We start from the raw sequence: 19,898 nt of genomic DNA, 5'->3' as shown, positions 1-19,898 counted from the left end.
ACCTCCAGCCCGTTCACTCAGAGACTGTCCCGGTCACCTGCTGTGACTTCCTGCCCGTCTTCCCTGGTCGCCACCCGCTCCCTTACAAGGACCGCCCCCTTGTATAGTAGCTCAGAGGTTCCGCCTCCCAGACCCGTTACAGTTTGCTCGGGCCATGGAACCCGGTGGCACCCAAGCTCCCTCGCTCTCGGACCTGTGTCATGAACTGTCCCGTCAAAGGTCCCAACAGGAGTCCATCCTGGGTCACCTGCGGAATGTCAATACTCGCCTGGACGCTCTGACTGCTCCACCAGCAACCTCCGCCAGTGCCATGTCTCGCAATCCGGCAGCTCCGCTGCCCACTAATACCATGGTATCCTACCCCGGACCACGGCTTTCTGCACCTCCTCGCTTCGGAGGCGACTCCGCCCAGGCTCGGGGCTTCATAAATCAGTGCACCCTGCACTTTGAACTATTGTCCCACCAGTTTAACTCCGACCGAGCCAAAATTGCATTTATCATGTCCCATCTCACCGGGGAGGCCCTGGCCTGGCTAAATCCTCTATGGGAGAGAGGAGACCCCCTGGTGTCCAACCTGCCTGCTTTTCTCACGGCTTTCCGGAAAGTCTTCGACGAACCCGGACGGAAGACCTCATCCGCATCATCACTGCTACGCCTCCGTCAGGGAAGTCTCACCGTGGGCCAATATGCCATACGGTTCTGTACCCTTGCCTCGGAGCTGGCCTGGGATAACGACGCTCTGGTATCCGTCTTCTGGGAGGGTCTGTCCGGCCGTATTAAAGATGAACTTGCCGGTCGGGACATCCCTACCACTCTCGATGACCTAATAACTCTTGCCACCCGGATTGACCTACGGTTCCAGGAGCGTGCCAAAGAGGTCACCCGTGAGAGGAGGTTACCACGTCTAGCTCCTACTTTTCAGAAACCCGTCACTCCCTCCGTCTCTACCCAGGTACACTCTCCTGAGCCTATGCAGGTCGACCAGACCAAGATGGTCAAAACTCGTCAGGACTTACGCCGTGCCGAGGGGAGCTGCTTCTACTGTGGCAGTAAGGAGCACCGGATCCGTACCTGCCCGGAGAGGTCGGGAAACGCCTGTGTCTAGGTTCGCTCAGAGAGGTCGACCTAGACAAGAATAAATCCTCTCCATCTCTGCTGTTGTCAGTCTCAATCGTCTGCGGGGAGAACCGTTATTTTGAACTAGCCCAACTTGACCCTGGAGCAGCCGGGAATCTTATTTCACAGTCCCTGGTAGAGAAATACCACATCCCCACCAAACCTCTGGCTGTACCCTTGTCTGTTGCTGCCGTGGATGGGGGTCTCTTACCACGCCCCATCCAACTCATCACAGAATCCATTACTCTGCAGGTGGGAATGCTGCATTCTGAGAGTATCTCCTTTCATGTTCTGCCTGGACTCTCCCACGCCCTCTTGCTAGGCCTACCTTGTCTCCAGAGACATGCACCCGTGCTTGACTGGCAGACCGGAGAAGTCCTTCGCTGGGGACAGGACTGCCATAAGACCTGTCTGGTTCCCGTCCATCCCGTCCGTCCTTCTCCTACCCCAGCTAATCTACCTGGACTTCCGATTCCTTATTGGTCTTATGCTGATGTCTTTAATAAAAAGGAAGCAGAGACACTACCCCCTCATAGACCATACGACTGCCCTATCGACCTGTTACCTGGTACTACTCCTCCCCGTGGGCGTATTTATCCATTATCCGCTGCTGAGACCCGGTCGATGTCCGAATATATTGAGGAGAATCTGGCCAGGGGATTCATCCGGAAATCTACCTCCCCGGCGGGAGCAGGCTTCTTTTTCGTCAAAAAGAAGGACGGCTCTCTCCGTCCCTGTATAGACTATAGAGGCCTTAACCAGATCACGGTGAAGAATACGTACCCCCTTCCGCTCATTCCGGAGTTATTTGATCGTCTGAGTGGGGCTAGAATCTTCACCAAACTGGACCTCCGTGGGGCGTACAACCTGGTCCGTATCCGTCAGGGGGATGAATGGAAGACGGCATTCAACACCCGGGACGGCCACTATGAATATCTGGTAATGCCCTTTGGTCTCTGTAACGCTCCTGCCGTCTTTCAAGAGTTGGTCAATGACATCTTCCGGGACCTTCTCTACTCCTGCGTAGTGGTGTACCTGGACGACATCTTGGTCTTCTCTCCGGATCTCCAGACTCACCGGAGGGACGTTCGTCAGGTCCTGCTCAGGCTCAGGCAGAATCACCTCTTCGCTAAATACGAGAAGTGCCTCTTTGAGCAGACTTCGCTTCCGTTTTTGGGCTACATTATTTCTCAGACCGGCCTACGAATGGATCCAGAGAAACTGTCTGCCATCGAGAAATGGCCTCGACCGGAGGGGTTGAAGGCCATTCAGCGATTCCTGGGCTTCGCTAACTACTACCGCCTCTTCATACCACACTTCTCTTCCCGGACTGCCCCAATTTCCGCGCTCACCCGTAAGGGTACTAATCCCAAAGAGTGGCCGCCCGAAGCAGAGGAGGCCTTTCTTTCCCTAAAACAGGCCTTCTCTTTTCCGTCCCGGTGCTGCATCGCCCGGACGGCAACAAGCAGTTCTTCCTGGAAGTTGACGCCTCCTCCTCTGGAGCCGGAGCGGTACTTACTCAAAAATCTTCTTCCGGGAGAATGGTAACTTGTGGCTTCTTCTCCAAACTCTTCTCCTCTTCTGAGCGCAACTATTCCATAGGAGACCGAGAGTTATTGGCCATCAAGCTGGCGTTGGAGGAGTGGCGTTACCTACTCGAGGGGGCTCTTCACCCGGTAATAATTTACACTGACCACAAGAACTTGGCTTACCTCCAGCATGCCCAGAGACTTAACCCGCGCCAAGCCCGGTGGTCCTTGTTTTTTGCTCACTTTGATTTTGTTCTTCATTTTCGCCCGGCTGACAAAAACGTCAAAGCAGACGCCTTGTCCCGATCCTTTCTGGTGTCTGATCTCGATGAAGAACCTAAACATATCATCGATCCCGCCAGAGTAATGCAGGTGGCTCCCGTGAGTCTAAATCGTCTCCCTCCCGGTAAGACGTTTGTTTCAGTACCTGATCGGAAGAAGATCCTACACTGGGGCCATTCGTCTAAACTAGCTGGCCACGCCGGTCAGAAAAAGACCCTCCAGCTTATTGCCCGGCACTACTGGTGGCCTACCCTGCACAAGGACGTAATAGACTTTGTTTCTGCCTGTGTGTCCTGCGCCCGCAACAAAGTCCCGAGACACCTGCCAGCCGGTCGCCTCCTTCCGCTTCCTGTGCCTGCTGCCCCCTGGCAGCATATTGCTATGGACTTCATAACTGATCTCCCCGTCTCCGCCGGTTGTACGGTCATTTGGGTGGTCGCTGATCGCTTTTCCAAGATGGCTCACTTTATTCCCCTGCCAGCCCTCCCGTCTGCACCCGAGCTGGCTAAAGACTTTATCCGCCACATCTTCCGTCTTCATGGCCTGCCCCTCCACATCGTGTCGGATCGTGGGGTACAGTTCACCTCACGTTTCTGGAGAGCCACTTGTAAACTGCTAGACGTCACCCTGGACTTCTCTTCCGCTTACCACCCACAGTCCAATGGTCAAGTGGAGCGGATCAATCAGAACCTGACCAGTTACCTCCGGCACTTCGTTAATGCCCATCATTCAGACTGGGTGGATCTCCTACCATGGGCCGAGTTCTCTTATAACAATCACGAGAGCGAATCCTCCTCCAAATCCCCGTTTTTTGTAGTCTTCGGTCAGCATCCTCGGATTCCTTTTCCTGTCTCCACCTCTGTGGACAACCCGGCTGCGGAATCTCTCGTTAGCAAATTTTCCTCCATTTGGGAGAGTACCCGATCCGCACTCCTTCAGTTGTCCGAACGGATGAAAAGACACGCTGACAAAAAACGCCTGGATCCTCCACAATTTCGTCCTGGAGATAAAGTCTGGCTCTCATCTAAATATGTCTGACTCAAGATACCTTCTTACAAGTTAGGGCCTCGGTTCATCGGTCCTCTGGAAGTCATCAGTCAGATCAACCCAGTGGCCTATAAATTGAAACTCCCGGCCAACTTACGGATCCCTAACTCCTTCCATGTATCTCTCCTCAAACCTGTGGTACTTAACTCTTTTTCCAAGTCTACAGGTACGCCTCCTGCTCCGGTTTCTGCTGAGGACGAGTTTGAGGTAGAGAACATTCTTGCCACCAAAAGGGTAAGAGGAAAGACCTTTTTTCTAGTAGATTGGAAGGGGTTTGGTCCTGAGGAGAGAACGTGGGAGCCCCGGGAGAACATCCATGCCCCTTTTATCATAGCTAAATTTCTGTCTGGCCTAAAAAAGGGGGGGCCTAAAGGGGGGGGTACTGTAGCGCCGGCGTCCCTGCCCTCTGCTAGGCAGGGACGCTGTCCCCCTCACCTCTCTGCTCCGTGCCCGGCGTCCTCCTCCCGCTCTGCTGGCAGCGCGCGCTCCTTCCCGGCCACTGTGCTTAGGGCGCGCGCGCGCGCTCTCCCTCCCTCTTAAAGGGGCCGCACGCGCCGTCCTAAGGAGTCCCTGGCCAATGGCCGGAGGACTTCACCATATATAAGGCACCTCCTCCAAAATGGAGGTGCCCGAGCAATGTTGTTGCACTGTTCACTACTCTGCTTCAGCCCTCAGGTCCCGTTGCCAGTTATCTGCCAGATACCTGCCAGATTCCTGCCAGCTTGCTGTCTTATTCCTGCCTGATTATCTGCTACCTGCCTGCTTGCCTGAGGTCCGACGGTCTGCCTTCCAACTCCTGTCAGTCTGTCTATGGACCAGCTTGCCTGCTCACCTGGGAACACACATCTGCTACCTGCTTGCTAGCCTACCTGGAGGCTCCACCGTCACGTGCTGTGACCACCTGCCTGTCCAGTGACTCCTGCCCGCTCACCTGGGAGCGCTCATCTGCTGCCTGTCTGCTAGCCTACCTGGAGGCTCTGCCGTCACGTGCTGTGACCACCCGCCTGTCCAGAGACTTCTGCCCGCTCACCTGGGAGCGCTCTTCTGCCGCCTGTCTGTTGGTCTTCCTGGAGGCTCCGCCGTCACATGCTGTGACCACCCGTTCATCCAGAGACTCTCGCCTGCTCACCTGGGAGCTCACGTCTATCATCAGCCGCCACAGGTCGTACCAACCCTTTACCCAGAGACTGCCCCGGTCACTTGCCGTGACCATCTGCCCGTTCATCCAGAGACTGCCCCGGTCACTTGCCGTGACCATCTGCCCGTTCATTCAGAGACTGCCCCGGTCACTTGCCGTGACCATCTGCCCGTTCATTCAGAGACTGCCCCGGTCACTTGCCGTGACCATCTGCCCGTTCATCCAGAGACTGCCCCGGTCACTTGCCGTGACCTCCAGCCCGTTCACTCAGAGACTGTCCCGGTCACCTGCTGTGACTTCCTGCCCGTCTTCCCTGGTCGCCACCCGCTCCCTTACAAGGACCGCCCCCTTGTATAGTAGCTCAGAGGTTCCGCCTCCCAGACCCGTTACAGTCATTAACCCTCGGGGGTAAAGGGGTTAATGACCACACCAAATTTTACAATTTTGACCACTGTCACTTTATGAGGTAATAACTCTGGAACTCTTCAATGGATCCCACTGCCTCTGGGAATGTTTTTTCATGACATATTGCACTTCATGAGAGTGGTAACATTTCTTCAATATGACTTTATTTGTGAAAAAAAAACAGAAATTTGGCAAAAATTTGGAAAATGTAGCAGTTTTTAAACTTTGAATTCTTATACCCTTAAATCAGAGAGTTATGTCACACAAAATAGTTAATAAATAACATTTCCAACATGTCTAATTTACGTAAGCACGAGTTATAAGGGTTAAAAGTTGACCATTTTTCCAACAAAATGAAAAAAAAATTTTTTAGGGACCACATCACATTTGAAGTGACTTTGAGGGTTCTATATGACAGAAAATAGCCAAAGGTGACACTATCCTGAAAACTGCACTGTTCAAGGTGCTCAAAATAACATTCAAGAAGTTTATTAACCCTTCACGTGCTTCACAGGAACTGAAGCAACATGGAAGGAAAAAATTAACATTTAACTTTTTTTCACAAAATGTTTACTTCAGACCCAATTTTTTTTATTTTCACAAGGGTAACGAGAGAAAATAGGTCACAAAATTTGTTGTGCAATTTATCCTGAGCATGCTGATGCCCCAAATGTGGGGGAAAACCACAGTTTGGGTGCACGGCAGATCTCGGAAGGGAAGGAGCACTGTTTGACTTTTCGAAAGCAAAATTGGCTGGAATCATAAGTGGACGCCATGTTGCATTTGGAGAGCTTCTGATGTGCCTAAACAGTGGAAACCCAACACAAGTGACCCCATTTTGGAAATTAGACCCCTCAAGGAATATATCTAGATATATGGTAAACACCTTTAACTGCCAGGTACTTCACAGAAGTTTATAATGTAGAGCCGTGAAAATAAAAAAAATCACACTTTTCCCACAAAAATGTACTTTTAGCCCTAATATTTTTATTTTCATAAGGGTAACAGGAGAAAATACAATCCAAAATTTGTTGTTAAATTTCTCATAGGTATGCTGATACCCCATATGTGGGGTAAAACTACTGTTTTGGCACACGGCAGGGCTTGGAAGGAAGGAGCACGATTTGACTTTTTGAATGCAAAAATGGCTGGAATCGAGAACTGATGCCATGTTGCTTTTGGAGAGCTCCTAATGTGCCTAAACAGTGGAAACACCCCGCAATTGACCCAATTTTGGAAACTAGACCCCTCAAGGAATGTATGTAGATATCTGGTGAGCACCTTGAGCCCCAAGGTGCTTCACAGTAGTTTATAAAGTAAAGCTGTGAAAATAAAAAAAATCACATTTTTCCCACAAAAATGTACTTTTAGCCATAATTTTTTATTTTCACAAGGGTAACCGGAGAAAATTGACCCCAAAATTTGCTGTGCAATTGCTCCTGAGTATGGAGATGCTCTGGTTGTAGGGAAAAACTATTGTTTGGGTGCACGGCAGGGCTTCAAAAGGGAGGAGTGACGTTTGGATTGCAGACTTTAATGGAATGGTCTGCGGGCGTCATATTGCATTTGGAGAACCCCTGATGTGCCTAAACAGTGGAAACCCCCCACAAGTTAACCCATTTTGGAAGCTACACCCCTCAAGGATTTTATAAAGGGGTATAGTGAGCATTTTTAACCCCCAGGCACTACACATAATTTGATAACATTAGGTTGTCATATTGAAAATTTTCATTTTTTTCACGAAAATGTAGTTTTTGCCCCAAGTTTGTAATTTTTTACAATGGATAATAGGAGAAAACAGACCCCATAATTTGTTGCACAATTTCTCCCGAATGCAATGATGCACCATATGTTGTCAGAAATTACTGTTAGGCCACACATCAGGGCTGAAAAGAAAGGAGCATTATTTGGCTTTTGGAGCATAGATTTGGTAGAATAGGTTGTGGAGCCTCAAAGGTGTCATAACAGCAGAAGAACCCCAAAAGTGACACCATTGTAGAAATTACACATCTCAATGAATTCATCTATGGCTGCAGTGACTATTATGTAACATCTACGTCAGGTTTTATTCTGAAGAATTGCAAATATGCCAGTTTAGTGCCCACACATTTTGCCCCTATATAGTGTAGTGCCCCTATATATTGTATAGCCCCCATACATTTCTCCCATTTCTCCTGGTGAGACACCCTGTACATTGTTAAGTGCACTCTCCCAGCTACAATAATGCCAAATATGTGGCCGCTTACTGTGGTTTAGGCACAGAGGGGCTCAGAAAGAGGGGGTCATTTGGATATGGGAGCGCAGAATTCACTGGATTTTATTTAAGGGGGTATGAGCTGTTGCTTTTCCAGAGTCTTTGTTCTACCAGTAACATGGGACCACCTATAGTCCCAGTGACAGATGACGGACCTGAGTGGGGGCTGGTTTTGCATTGGATAAATTAGAGGTTTTATTGGTAACATTTTGGGGTACATAATTTTAGATTGCTTCCAGAATAAGACTGGATCGCCAGTCTAAACTGAGCACTTGCGTCATAGTTTCTGTGTAAATCCCACAAAAATGTAATTCAGACAAAACCCCCGACAGAACCAGCCACCATAATAAGGCAGATGGAGACACTTCATACTCCGTTTGGTGCCTGCTCCGGTCGTCTCCATCTTGCACAGATCAGTGGTCGCCCACACTTGTGTGCTAAAAAAAAGCCTAAAATGATGGGACAGCGCCAGAACAGAGACCAGTCCAAAATGACTTTATCTGCCTCATAAGTGAGTGGTTCCATCAGGGGTTTTGTCTCAATCGCGGTTTTGAAGAATTTACACGGAGCCTCGATGTAAGCGCTCAGCGGAGAGCGCAGGATAAATGTGAGCCAAGCCTTATTCCGATTTTTTTTTGGAGGCAGAATGAACAAATAGACAGCAGTACAAGAATGGTTTTATTTTTATTTTTGTGTCCTTCATTCTGCGGTATAAGTGATCAGGCTAATTTATTCTTCGGGTTGGTGCGAATATAGCGATACCAGATTTACATAGTTTTTCTTTTAGATTTTGCTGCTATCACACAGTAAAAATGTTTTGTTATAAAAAGTAGTTTTTTCATCACCATATTCTGAGATCTGGAACTGAGCTGTATGAGAGCTTATTTTATATGGGACGAGTTGCAGATTTTTTTAGTACCGTTTAGGGGCTCATAATATTTTTTGATCGCTTTTTATTCACATTTTTTAGACGCAGAATGAACAAAAACCAGCAATTCATTTATTGTTTTTATTTTTTGCGCCATTTACCATGCGGTAAAAGTTATAAGATCAATTTGTCTGTTGGGTCGATACGATTACATCGATACCACATTTATATTTTTTTTATGCTTTGCTATTTTTACAAACAACATTTTACAAAAATGAATTTGTTTTTGCATCATCACATTCTCAGAGCTGTAACTATTTAATTTTTTGCCGAATGAGCATTATTAGGGATTGTTTTTTGCGGGACGGTTTGGCAGTTTTATTTGTAGCATTTTTGTTTAAATACGACTTTTTGATTGTTTCTTATTCACTTTTTTGTGAGTCAGTATGATGAAAAAGTGACATTTTTTGCATGTTTTTTATTTCTTTTTTATGGCTTATACCAAATGGAATAAATAATGTGGCAGTTTTTTGAAGCGGGTCATTCCAAAGGCGGCTATATCAATTATGCTTACGTGTTTTAGTTTATCTTTGTTTTATCACAAACGCTGCGTTTCGAGTGGTAAATTTACTAATTTTCATGCACTATTTTTGTGTCTTGTTTATTTTTTTACATATTTTATTACATTTTTTTTGATTTTTCACAAAGTTCCACTGTAGAACATGTTAATTTTCAATTTGATTGCTGGTCTCATACACTGCAGTTCTCATGTGCTGCTGTAAATGAGACCTGTCAGTGAGTCACTGACTCAGCCTGACTGTGCCTGTGAGACTCAGCTTATTGCTGGATCTCACAGGCCACCGTACCCTGGATTCATCACATGATCTCAGGGTACTATGGTAACCATTGGGACCTGCGATTCTCATCACTGGAGTCCAATGTTTACTAAGGGGGTCTTGCGACCCCTTTGTAACCACTTAAATAGCACTGTCATGATTGACAGTGGTATTTAAGGGGTTAATTGGATCCGATCGGCATCAAACTTGCCAGAGCCCATACTGCAGGGTGTTAGCTGTCACAGACAGCTGATACTCACTGGAATTGCCGCCGCTGGGCAGCGATATACCATTATTTCTCAGCACTGTGAAAGAGCGGCGCTGAGGAATAAGTACCCTTAACGACTGCCGTTAAAAGGAGTATTGGCGGTCGTTAAGGGAGTAAATAAACACTTCCCGACCCTTTATCTCGTTCATCACTGTATTAAAAAAATAATCCTACGCAGGTTCGACGTAGTCGACCGAATCCGACATAGTCCAAGCGAATCTAACAAAGTCCATCAAATCCTCCGTACCAAGCCTATGGAGCCTTGTTCTGATGCTTTCGGGTCATGCTGCGTGAGATCCAGTGGCTCTGAACAGCAATGATGTAATTAACGTTACTGCTCATCAGAGTCACAGAGGGCAGCGTGACCCAGCAACTCTAATGATCGGTATTGTCACTGATGTTACTGCCTTTCAGACTCCCTGGGTCTCGCACAGCGTGACCCTGAAGTGGCTGTTTGAAAAGAATATGGAGACTTTGCTTGTTGCTGAGATGTCAGATGATTAGGAAGATTGATGGGGGAGGGAGCGTCAGGATGCCCATACAGTTGAACTTGCGATAACGGGCCAGAGCCCCTTAGCTCATGGGCCCCATAGTGGCTGCATGGTTTTTCGTCATTGGAGGTACGATTCTGGCGGCAGTGCAGGGAGATCGTGTGTGCCTGCTCTGCCACAAAGTTTAACTACTGGCATGCTGCACATGCTGATACAGTTAAAAGTGACTCCAGATGGCTCCTCAGAGTGTGTGGCCTAGGGAAACAGCACCCTCTGACCCCAAGTAGCTATGCCATTGACCCGAGACCATGCTACTGCCAGTGGTGGGGACAGGGTTATACAAAGCTCATGAATACGGAGGACTTCATGGCAGCAGTGATTTTATTAAAAATAGAGCAAACAGCTACACAAGTAATATCGCTGAAATCAGGGTCTGTGTGTCTAAATAATGTTGCTCTCTGGTTAGGTGGCAAAAAACCGTGAAATGTTCCTTTTAACTGTCACATTCATATTTTATACCAGAGCATGAAAATTAGTAGTATTGACCCACTCCACCAGTATGAACGTTATTTTAATTAGTAGGAAATATGTTTTTTCTATTTTATGTTGTCAAAACCTGAGGTACATAAGTACAGTATATTAGCATGCAGTGGGTTTATACTGTGGCAGTGCTGTGGTTTTATGCTGAACTACTACAACAGCATGTTAATTTTATTGATTTCTTTAGGCGATAAGGCTCACTAGAGGCATTTGGCGACCACTATTCTTCCATTTTTACTGAAATTAGCTAATAGGTTAGAATACATCTATTACAAATACATTAACCCCTTGATGACATCCATCATACATGTATTGCAGATGTGTGAACTTACTATACGGAGCTGACTTAATAGACTTGAGAACAATTGTTTCAATTGGAACTAACTGTGATTCCAACAGTTTAATCTCTTAGATTCCTCTGTCAATCACAACTGTTGCAATTGCAATGGCTTTTGCTCACAACGACTGAAGTCCCTCATGTCTGCCACCCTTGGCTGGGCTTCATAGGAAGTCCACAATGCAATACATTTCAGTACTATAGGTTTGTTTTATTATTTTAAAGTAGTAAAAAAAATTCAGATACTAGTTGCCAAAGTAACCAGGTCATTTTTGCCTCTCAGGAAATGTCATAAAAACAAAACCTAAAAAACAGTTGTAGAATTGCTGTTTTTTCAATTCCACCCCACTTAGATTATTTTTTCAACATATTTCATGGTGAATGGTGTCATTCAAAACTACAACTTTTCTCATGAAAAACAAGTCCTATGTCAACAGAAAAATGAAAAATGTATGGGTTTTGAAATTAGTTGTTCTATTTTCTAGCTATTACATGTTTCAATCACTGAATGTTTTTTGCCCAGTCTGAAGCATAATTTCAATTACAACAATTTCCAAGTAATGAATACAAATTAGATTTGTAATCAAATTAAGAACACAAACTGAAGGTCTTCGCACGCATATTCAGAATGTTAATATGCATGAATATAAGATACACATATATGCATATAAAAAAACTTGGCACCATGATAGCTACTATATATTAAAATAAAAGTTGTTGCTTTGAATAAAACAAATTAAGCAAATTAAGCAATTGCAGTTTTGATCATTTTCATTCACCAAAAGAAATAAAATAAATTAATTTAAACAACAACATTTTCCGATTATTTATGTCTCTGCATTAGGCATGGCATAACAAAATATCTAAATAAACTTCTCCATGGGTTAGACAGGTGACATTTTAATGAAGATGATATTGAATAAAATTAACCTAATAACAGAGTTCCTGCAAATATACGTACCGTTACATCCTGCTGATCATGTGGGCAAAGGACCTGTGCCCAGTATATAACTGCAGGAGTTCAGCTTCACTGATAAGATAGATGAGCTTCTGCAGGCTTGTACCATCTAAATACCATGATAAGTAGCTCTCACAGCATTTAAAAGGTTGTGAGAGGATGCTTCTACTCTCACCAAATTAGCACTCACATGACGTGATATCGGGAGGTTTTCAATGCACCCAGAGGTCCACATCTGCCAAGCATGAAGGGTTGTTTGTTCATTGCTTCACCAGCGGCCATTGTCCTGAAGCCATGGGCCACCTCCGGTGGTGCATTCCCAGCCGAGATATCAACCCGCACTTGTGCCGCCTCCGGCGGCCATTACCCTGAAGTCCTTGGCCCACAGCTTCAGGAAAATGGTGGCCAAGAACGCAATGCACTCCACTCTGCTCACTGCCTACACCGGGCCCGCAGCATCACACCATTGGGACACCTCCTCCTACCACCCAGGGTCGACAACATTGTCCCTCTGCTGCCACCGCGACTTCCTGAGGAAGGGACCATGCATCTTGTGACCCCTGCTCCACCGTCTCCACCCGCTAGGTAAGATACCTTAAATTCAGACTATAAGATGGACCCTCATCTTATAAAAAATATTTTTTCCCTATTTTCCAACCCAAAATTTGGGGTAAGTCTTTTGGTCCAATGCACCTTACGGTATATGTAATTTTGTATATATTAGCATTTTCAAGCTTTTGCCCTATGGTTGTTTTCCCATTACAGCAACATTGCTGAGAAAGAACCAGAAGGGTCAAAACATCCTTGTCGAATACCATTTTTTCCTTACCTCTTTTGGGCATTTGTTGTCAACTGTTTATCACTATAAATAACGAGTGGATTTTTTGCATCATGCATCTGAGTGTGCAGTGAATTCTTCTCCATATTCGTCACTACCATGATATATTTGCAATTTTCACTCGAACCTCTTTAGCTAAATTGCCAGAGGAGTGTAATTTTAACATTGGGTCTCTTAGGGGTGGAGTTATGATGTTCTAGCACTGCGGGGCTCTACAAATGGAGTCTGCAAACTATTCTAAGAATATTTGTACTCCAAAAGTCAAATAGTGCTCCTTCAATACAGAGCCTTGCCATGTGACTAAACAGTAGTGTACAGTACACATAGAGTAGTCTATACTCAGGAAAAAGTTTGTAAGAAAAATTATTATGCCATTTTTACCTATTCCCACTTAAGAAAATGTAAAATCTGGGGCACCTCATAGGCATTGCTAAATCATCCCAGCAATATCTGTACTGCAATACAGCATTCCTCTCCTTTTGAGCTTTGCACTCTGCTGGACAGACCAAATATGGGTATTGATGAACTAAAAATAAATTGCATAACAATTTTTATGATCGGTTTTGTTCAATATGCCTTTTGAAAATTTATAACTTTGGGCGAACTCAATATTTTAGTCTAAAAAATTTAATGTTCCTTTTACATAGCCCAATGCCATACATTTTTTTAAATTATATGTGTGTTCAAAATTAGAGATGAGCGGTGTTCGACTAGAACTGTTCGCCAATCTCAAATTCGAGCTGTTTTGGGCGGTGTTCGAGTTGTTCGACGAACCCGAACGATTTGCAAAAAATTCGGCTGTTCGAGGTTATGTTCGATAACTGTTCGTGCACCAAAAGCGTGTCCTGCATGTCTGGCGCTATTTAGAGCACCAATCATGCAGGGATTGTCTACCACTCACTGTAATGCCACAGCCATGGTGGTTGTGGCATTACAGTGATTGCCCAAATCGATGGGAACAGTGCTCACAGTGAAACATGAAAAGCCGTCAATTCAGCAGCGGCATACACCGGTACCCGACAATTTAGAACCGAAAGAATAGAGCTTCACACATAGATTAGATAGATAGAAACATGTCAGCCACATATATATGAAGAACAGTGACAGTGTTGCTTACTGTACTTGTCATTTAGTGTAAAGGATTTATTAAAAAAAATAATAGTGTTTTCATGCACTGTCTCTTTAAAAAAGCCGGCCGGCATTTCAGCAGCGGTACCCGACAATTTAGAATAGAAGGAATAGAGCATCACACATAGATTAGATTGATAGAAACATGTCAGTCACATATATAAGAAGTACAGTGATAGTGTTGATTACTGTACTTGTCATTTAGTGTAAAGGATTTATTAAAAAAAATAATAGTGTTTTCATGCACTGTCTCTTTAAAAAAGCCGGCCGGCATTTCAGCAGCGGTACCCGACAATTTAGAATAGAAGGAATAGAGCATCACACATAGATTAGATTGATAGAAACATGTCAGTCACATATATAAGAAGTACAGTGATAGTGTTGATTACTGTACTTGTCATTTAGTGTAAAGGATTTATTAAAAAAAATAATAGTGTTTTCATGCACCGTCTCTTTAAAAAAGCCGGCCGGCATTTCAGCAGCGGTACCCGACAATTTAGAATAGAAGGAATAGAGCATCACACATAGATTAGATTGATAGAAACATGTCAGTCACATATATAAGAAGTACAGTGATAGTGTTGATTACTGTACTTGTCATTTAGTGTAAAGGATTTATTAAAAAAAATAATAGTGTTTTCATGCACCGTCTCTTTAAAAAAGCCGGCCGGCATTTCAGCAGCGGTACCCGACAATTTAGAATAGAAGGAATAGAGCATCACACATAGATTAGATTGATAGAAACATGTCAGTCACATATATAAGAAGTACAGTGATAGTGTTGATTACTGTACTTGTCATTTAGTGTTAAAATAAAGGATTTATTTAAAAAAAAATTGGCGTGGGGTTTCCCTGTTATTTTAGGCTCTAGCGGAGGTTAAGCAGACGGCTGGGGCAGATGTTTGAAGCCTGGGAAGGGGGTAATACCCACGGAGCTTCCCAGACTACTAATATCAGCCCCCAGCTGAATACCTAGCCTTTACTAGCTATTAAAATGGGGGACCCCCCAAAAAAAATGACGTGTGGTCCCCCCTATTTTAATAGCTAGCAAAGGCTAGGCAGACAGCTGGGGGCTGATATTAATAGCCCAGGAAGGGTGCCATGAATATTGGCCCCCTCCCAGGCTAGAAACACCAGCCGTCAGCCGCCCCAGAAATGGCGCATCCATAGGATGCGCCAATTCTGGCACTTAGCCTCGCTCTTCCCACTGCCCTGTAGCGGTGGCAGTGGGGTAATAGGGCTGGGGTTGATGTCAGCTTATAATGCCAGCTGACATCAAGCCCAGGTTAGTAATGGAGAGGCGTCTATAAGACACCCCCATTACTAACCCCATAGTCAAAGTTAAAAGAAAACACAAACACCCAGAATAAAGTCCTTTAATTGAAATAAAGACACAATCCTTTATTGTTCTAAATTAAACCATACTTACCATCACGCCCATTCCAGCTGAAGCCAACGATCTCCTGCAATAAAAGTAAAATAATAAAGCAACCTCATCCTTACCTTTCCACGGTTCCCACGACGGCTCCAGCTTTGCTACATTCACATGACAGGCTGGACCGCAGCAGAAAGCTGCCATCCAGCCTGTCATCCCGCAGACACTGAGAAGCGCAGGCATGCTTGCGCTCCTCAGTGTCTCGCTGTGACGGCATCCAGATGAGCCGTCAATGAACTCGGCTCACCTCATGCACGTCACTGACAGCGTGGGAGAATTCTCCTGCACTCAGCGCTTCAGCGTGAGAATTTTCCCACGCTGTCAGTGACGTGCATGAGGTGAGCCGAGTTCATTGGACATGAATGAGCTCACCTCATGCATGTCACTGACAGCGTGGGAAAATTCTCACGCTGAAGCGCTGAGTGCAGGAGAATTCTCCCACGCTGTCAATGACGTACATGAGGTGAGCTGAGTTCATTGGACATGACCTCGGCTCATCTGGATGCCGTCACAGCCAGACACTGAGGAGCGCAAGCATGCCTGCGCTTCTCAGTGTCTGCGGGATGACGGGCTGGATGGCAGCATTCTCCTGCGGTCCAGCCTGTCATCTCGATGTAGCAGAGCTGAAGCTGTCGTGGGAACCATGGAAAGGTAAGGATGAGGTTGCTTTATTATTTTTCTTTTATTGCAGAAGACATTGGCTTCAGCTGGAATGGGCGTGATGGTAAGTATGGTTTAATTTAGAACAATAAAGAATTGTGTGTTTATTTCAATTAAAGGACTTTTTTCTGGGTGTTGTGTTTTTTATAAATACTTTACTAGAAATTCATAGTGGTCATGTCTAATATTGGCGTGACCCCATGAATTTCGGGCTTAGGGCCAGCTGATAATGCCAAGCTGGCCCTAACCCCTTTATTACCCAGTGAGCCACCGCACCAGGGCCCTGGATGAGTTGGGTACAGCGCCAGAAGATGGCACTTCTATGAACGCGCCATTTTCCGGGGTAGCTGCGGACTGCAATTTGCAGCGGGTGGGGCCCAGAAAGCTTGGGCCTCCCTGCGCTGCAGATTCCAGCCCCCAGCTGCCTAGTTGTACCTGGCTGGACACAAAAATAGGGCGAAGCCCCACGTATTTTTTTTTTTAATTATTTCATGAAATTCATGAAATAATTAAGGAAAAAAGGGCTTCCCTATATTTTTGTGTCCGGCCAGGTACAAATAGGCAGCTGGTGGTTGGGGGCAGCCCGTTCCTGCCTGCTGTACCTGGCTGGACACAAATTTAGTGCGAAGCCCCACGTCAATTTTTTTTAAAATTATTTCATGAAACTAGATGGTGGCCCGATTCTAACGCATCGGGTATTCTAGAATATGTATGCGGCAGACGCGGCGCAATCAGCAGAGCGGTGTTTAAATTTGGCGCCAAAATCGCTGACTGGTCGCGGCCAGCAACCGCGACCAATCATCAAAGCGGTGTTGAAATTTGGCGACTATATCACTGATTGGTCACGGCCGGCGGTCGCGACTAATCAGCAGAGCGGGGTTTAAATTTTGCGCCAATAATGCTGATAGGTTGTGGTCGCGACCAATCAGCAAAGCGGTGTTTAAATTTGGCGCCAATAATGGTGATTGGTCACGACCTCGACCATTCAGCAGAGCGGTGTTTAAATTTGGCGGCAACAATGTTGATTAGTCGCGGCCGGCGGTTGCGACCAATCAGCAGAGCGGGGTTTAAATTTGGCGCCAATAATGCTGATTGGTCGCAATCGCCGGCCGCGACCAATCAGCAGAGCGGTGTTTAAATTTGGCGTCAAAATCGCTGATTGGTCGCTGAAGGCAACTGTGACCAATCAGCCGAGCAGGGTTTAAATTTGGCGCCAATACTACTGACTGGTCGCGGACGGCGACCGCGATCAATCAGCAGAGCGGTGTTTAAATTTGGCGCCAATAATGCTGATTAGTCGCGGCCGGCATCCGCGACCAATTAGCAGAGCGGGGTTTAAATTTCAGCACGGTAGTGTTTAACTTTGGCGGCAGAATCAGTGATTGGTCGCGCGCCAAGACCGCGACCAATCACCGATTTGGGCGCCACATTTAAATATCGGCCGCGACCAATCAGCACAGCGTTGTTTAAATGTGGATCCAAGATCGGTGATTGGTCGCGGCCGATATTTAAATTTGGCGCACAAATCTGTGATTGGTCGCGGGCAGCGTCCGCGACCAATCAGCACAGTAGTGTTTAACTTTGGCGGCAAGATCAGTGATTGGTCGCGGTCAAGACGGCGACCAATCACCGATTTGTGCGGCACATTTAAATAGCGGCCGCGACCAATTGGATGTCAGCGCCGCTCCCCGGTCCTCCCTTCACACCCTAGCCGCATGGATGTCAGCGGCGCTGCCTGTGCGGATGCTTCCGCTGCGAGAACCCGGGACATGAGCGGGCGCTCGCAGCAGAAGTATCCCGACCCGCAGCGGCGCTCCCCGGTCCTCCCTTCACACCCTAGCCGCTGATGTCCCCACAGTATCCGCATGGTGTTACAAAGGTCCGGACATTTGTGTTAAAAATCGCTGATTGGTCGCTGGCGCTGCCCGAGACCAATCACCGATTTGTGCGCCAAATTTAAATATCAGCCTCATGCACGTCACTGACAGCGTGGGAAAATTCTCCTGCACTCAGCGCTTCAGCGTGAGAATTCTCCCACGCTGTCAGTGACGTACATGAGGTGAGCTGGGTTCATTGGACATGACCTCACCTTATGCACGTCACTGACAGCGTGGGAAAATTCTCACGCTGAAGCGCTGAGTGCAGGAGAATTCTCCCACGCTGTCAGTGACGTGCATGAGATGCGCCGAGTTCATTGGACATGAACTCGGCTCATCTTTATGCCATCACAGCGAGACACTGAGGAGCGCAAGCATTCCTGCGCTTCTCAGTCTCTGCGGGATGACAGGCTGGATGGCAGCGTTCTGCTGCGGTCCAGCCTGTCATCTCGATGTAGCAGAGCTGAAGCTGTCGTGGGAACCATGGAAAGGTAAGGATGAGGTTGCTTTATTATTTTTCTTTTATTGCAGGAGATCGTTGGCTTCAGCTGGAATGGGCGTGATGGTAAGTATGGTTTAATTTAGAACAATAAAGAATTGTGTGTTCATTTCAATTAAAGGACTTTATTCTGGGTGTTTGTGTTTTTTTTTTTAACTTTGACTATGGGGTTAGTAATGGGGGTGTCTTATAGACGCCTCTCCATTACTAACCTGGGCTTGATGTCAGCTGGCATTATAAGCTGACATCAACCCCAGCCCTATTACCCCACTGCCACCGCTACAGGGCAGTGGGAAGAGCGAGGCTAAGTACCAGAATTGGCGCATCCTATGGATGTGCCATTTCTGGGGCGGCTGACGGCTGGTGTTTCTAGCCTGGGAGGGGGCCAATATTCATGGCACCCTTCCTGGGCTATTAATATCAGCTCCCAGCTGTCTGCCTAGCCTTTGCTAGCTATTAAAATAGGGGGGACCCCACGTCATTTTTTTGGGGGGTCCCCCATTTTAATAGCTAGTAAAGGCTAGGTATTCAGCTGGGGTCTGATATTAGTAGCCTGGGAAGCTCCGTGGGTATTACCCCCTTCCCAGGCTTCAAACATCTGCCCCAGCCGTCTGCTTAACCTCCGCTAGAGCCTAAAATTACGGGGACCCCCACGCCAATTTTTTTTTTTATAAATCCTTTATTTTAACACTAAATGACAAGTACAGTAATCAACACTGTCGTGTACTTCTTATATATGTGACTGACATGTTTCTATCTATCTAATCTATGTGTGATTCTTTATTCTTTCTGTTATAAATTGTCGGGTACAGATGCTGAATTGCCGGCCAGCTTTTTTAAAGAGACGGTGCATGAAAACACTATTATTTTTTTTAATAAATCCTTTACACTAAATGACAAGTACAGTAAGCAACACTGTCACTGTACTTCATATATATGTGACTCACACGTTTCTATCTATCTAATCTATGTGTGATTCTCTATTCCTTCTATTCTAAATTATCGGGTACAGATACTGAATTGCCGGCCGGCTTTTTTAAAGAGACAGTGCATGAAAACACTATTATTTTTTTTAATAAATCCTTTACACTAAATGACAAGTACAGTAAGCAACACTGTCACTGTACTTCATATATATGTGACTGACATGTTTCTGTCTATCTAATCTATGTGTGATTCTTTATTCTTTCTATTCTAAATTGTCGGGTACTGAATTGCCGGCCGGCTTTTTTAAAGAGACGGTGCATGAAAACACTATTATTTTTTTAAATAAATCCTTTTCACTAAATGACAAGTACAGTAACCAACACTATCACTGTACTTATTATATATGTGATTGGCATGTTTATATCTATCTATGTGTGAAGCTCTATTCTTTCTGTTATAAATTGT

The sequence above is a fragment of the Phyllobates terribilis genome, unplaced genomic scaffold (genome assembly GCF_046119375.1).
Source record: "Phyllobates terribilis strain yellow unplaced genomic scaffold, ASM4611937v1 Scaffold_3__8_contigs__length_932513732, whole genome shotgun sequence".
Classification (NCBI taxonomy): domain Eukaryota; kingdom Metazoa; phylum Chordata; class Amphibia; order Anura; family Dendrobatidae; genus Phyllobates; species Phyllobates terribilis.
This window is presented reverse-complemented; position numbering follows the sequence as displayed.